General features: G+C 42.5%; 1 protein-coding gene across 2 annotated transcripts in view; it reads right to left on the bottom strand.

Annotated features, from left to right (window-relative positions):
* Positions 1-1,902, bottom strand: part of NEDD4L (neural precursor cell expressed, developmentally down-regulated 4-like, E3 ubiquitin protein ligase) — a 259,010-nt gene extending 257,108 nt beyond the window's left edge. For both annotated transcript variants that reach the window (XM_019531744.1, XM_019531743.1), the window contains exon 1: positions 1,829-1,902. The gene's annotated coding sequence lies outside the window, so the exon portion shown is untranslated. The remainder of the gene's footprint in view (positions 1-1,828) is intronic.
* Between the last annotated feature and the right edge of the window lie 1,766 nt (positions 1,903-3,668).

Below are 3,668 nucleotides of genomic sequence, written 5' to 3' on the forward strand. Positions count from 1 at the left end.
GCAGCAGGGCAGGCCCTACGAGGAGAGGCTACGGGACCTGAACCTGTTCAGCCTCCAAAAGAGAAGGCTGAGTGGGGGATCTAGTGGCCTGTTACAAACTAGTCAGAGGGGACCCTGTTCCCCCGAGCACTACCAAGAGTGACCAGGAATAACAGTCACAAGCTGGCAGAGCGTAGATTTAGGCTAGATATCAAGAGGCGCTACTTCACGGTCAGGGTGGCTAGGGTCTGGAACCAACTTCCAAGCGAAGTGGTGCAGGCTCCTACCCTGGGGGTCTTTAAGAGGAGGCTAGATGTACACCTTGCCTGCCATGGCAGGGGGTTGGACTTGATGATCTGCTCAGGTCCTTTCCAACCCTAGAAACTATGAAACTATGATTCAATCTTTGCAGGTTAGTCTAAGCTGTGTAGATTGAAACCAATAAGCAAGTGACCAGATGTTCAATTTTGATTTCAGAAATGCAGCCACATGTCTGAAGTAGCCCAAGCCAGAATCTGGGAGGCGCTAGAGCATGCCTCCCTGCTCAGCTGCAGCAGACAGCTTGGGCTAAAGTTAGTTCACACACCCTGCAAGCAGGGATTTTCAAAGAAGGTGCAAAGCATCCTGGGATGCTGGGAGACTGTAAAATAACCTGAATATGGATGGGATCTGGGACAGAAGTTCAATAAACCAATTTAACGTAACTCAGTTAAGTCTGATACTACATCCATCCAGGTTCATCTTCCAAGTCCTCCAAGGCTGTCAGCTTTTGCACATGCTGTTGGTCTTAATAAGCACACCAGAAGTTTACACTTGTTCAAAAAAAATGTACAATTCAAAAAAGGAAATATCTGAATCCTTCCGTGACAAATTTAAGAAAATGGAATTAGAGGAAGTGTGAACAGGTTCTGAAGGAGTTTTTCAAATAAAACACTTAAAAACAATGTTGTTGTCAATTGTTACCCTGGCCAGAGTTAACCCAGTACAGACTAGGGTCTGCTCATTCTTTGTTGGCTGGGAAGCAGACAGAAGCCAATCATGTTAAGTAAGACTGGCTCATGCTCTCTGGAAGAGTCTTCTTCTTCCTGAAGAAACCGGCCCCCAGTTTATAGACATATTTATAATCCTCACCTTGGGCCTGCATGTCCCAGTGATTCAGTTAGCAAGTAGACAAAACAGAAAGACAGACATCTGTGACTTAATTGCATAAGTGTCATCTCCTCCTTTCCACAACCAAATGACCATTTATTAAACAAAGTTTCCTCACATGCCAGCAAGATCAGCACCATGGTCCTTTCCACACTCTTCATGTTAGCACATGGATTGAGGAAATCCTTCCAATGGTACACAGAAATTGTATCTGTGACACCTGGACATGACCAACGGCCCAAAATAATACAACAACGCCACAATCCTATCAGCTTTCTACATCTGTCACCACCACAGCTGCTGCTGAAAACCAATAAGGGAAGTGGTGCTTTATCAAAAACAAAGCAGTGTTGCTGCATCATTCATGTCTTTTGCCCCTCTTAAATCACTAGTGGGGACAGAGGGTCAGGATATTAAATAAAGTATCCAAAACCACCACCAATAACTAAGGTGCCTCATTATGAGTTACCTACAGCAGAAGCAGAAAGTGGACTGGGGAACAGTACCGTCTGGTAGGAGAGGGCATATTCCAGAGAGCATGAAAAGTCAGTCATGTCAACTGATACCTGCCAACAGATATCCCATAACTTGCATTGGTTGCAATCCTTTTGAGAGATTCAGTGACTCAGTTATAAACTGCTTTACTCTGCTTGACTGTACTATATTTTAAAGCAAGTTAGTGCTGAATGCCAAACCATACCTGGCTCCGAAGATGTCTTTTTTAGCTAGATCAATCCCAGAAACCACCTTTACTCTGAGGATCCGAGACTCCTCCTGGGAAGAAAAAAGAAAAACAAATTTAACATGTTTACTCATCAAAATACCAGTGGCCTTTGAACATGTTATAGCACCATTCCCTGAACACTTACTAACTTGAAAAACAGTCGCTTGACAGTTTGTGCTCAATTTTTCAGTCCTGGGTTAAATTATGAAAGGGAAAACCTTATGGATGAAGCTCTACCCTTCATCGGTCAACAAAAAAGTGCCAAATGGAGCTGTAAAAGAGCACTTAGTCCAGGTATCACAAAGGACAGCAGGAGTTAAGAACTGCCCAAGGATGCAGCAGGAGGTGGAGAGCGCGATGTAGGACAGGGCCATTTCTGAAATCTCATACGAGCCAGAGGAATCCCAGTTAATCAGCACTCAGGAGCAATCATACGTCTTGTTTTTTTAAATTATTTCTTTAAAACACAAGGTCAGAGGATCTGGAGGAGGATCAGATTTGTGTTTGTATTAACTCCCAAGAATGAAAGCCGGACCACTTTCTGTCCACACATTTCACCTAGTAGTCCGAGCATACGAGGAGGAAAAATACATGAAAACAAAAAGCAGCTAGAACTGAGGTATATTCAAATGCTTAAAGGATTTTATCTTTATTTCGAAACCTCCTTAAAATGGGAAAAGCTCAGGTTTTTCTTTTTAATAATCCTAGTATCCTGGTGGATAACTTATTTCAAAGGTGTGCATGATCGTTTCTGAAAATACGGATGACTAAAACCTCCCCTTGCACAACAGTCTATCATTGTCATTCACGGCTCTGGGAACACCAACAAATCGACAGCGCTTTTTGTCTATACTCTCAGGTTGAGCTTTATTGTTTAAAAAGGTAACTACAATTACATTTGAAAAATATCCTGTTAAAATGGGTTTTGCAGTCACATACCCCAAGTACACCTTTTTTTCTCTTGTGATAATCCCCCAACTATACAAAACCAGGGGCTCCATTATTGTAACTTGAGATTCCCATCATTTGCAGCTTCTGCAGAAAGCAGTGACAATTTCCCACAAGTTTGTGTTATTGTGACCATAACACACTTACTTTGCTTGCTTTAGATAGGCCATCTATAAAAAGAGATGGATCAACTTTGTTAGCTGAGATTTCCACATGACTAGGAAGGTAAGAAATACATTGCAGGAGCAAGCCGGCTGTCTGTCTGGTCCAATATCTTGCCTCAGACAGCTGCCAGAGGCAGATGCTTCAAAGTAGGAAAAAAAACAACAGTTCTTGTATGATCTAGCTGCTACAAAAACTTTCTCCTGTTCCACACCGTCCTCCCTATAGTTATCTTTTATACCAAAAGCCTGAGACTCTTTCTTCCCAAAGTTTTTGTTCCTTTATTATTGCCAACTGCATTCACAGCAAGCTCTGTTGTTTCCAAATTAAAAGAGCATGCCCCCTGCCCCAGACTGAGACAGAAGCGAACAAGCCAGTGGGGTGGGGACACAGCACACATGCAGTTATGTTAACGAATACTGAAGTGAGTTTATTTTACATAAATTACTTTCAAGAATGGTGATGCCAGTGGGTTTCTGATACACGTTACAGTACACGTGGTCTTCAGAAGTGACTTTAAATGAAAAGAGGGTTGAGTAGACAGACTCAAAAAGCTGTCTCACAGGGGACAGCACAGAAAATTTTAAGGGAACAAATGCAGGAGAAGCTGATGAGAAAGTACTTAAGCTAGCCATCACCAAAAGAACAGAAATAACAAGACAGAGATTGACAAATAAGCTGGGGCAGTCACAATGGACTATACAGT

This window comes from Crocodylus porosus, unplaced genomic scaffold (assembly GCF_001723895.1).
Source record: "Crocodylus porosus isolate Cpor-Errol unplaced genomic scaffold, CroPor_comp1, whole genome shotgun sequence".
NCBI classification, from domain to species: Eukaryota; Metazoa; Chordata; order Crocodylia; family Crocodylidae; genus Crocodylus; species Crocodylus porosus.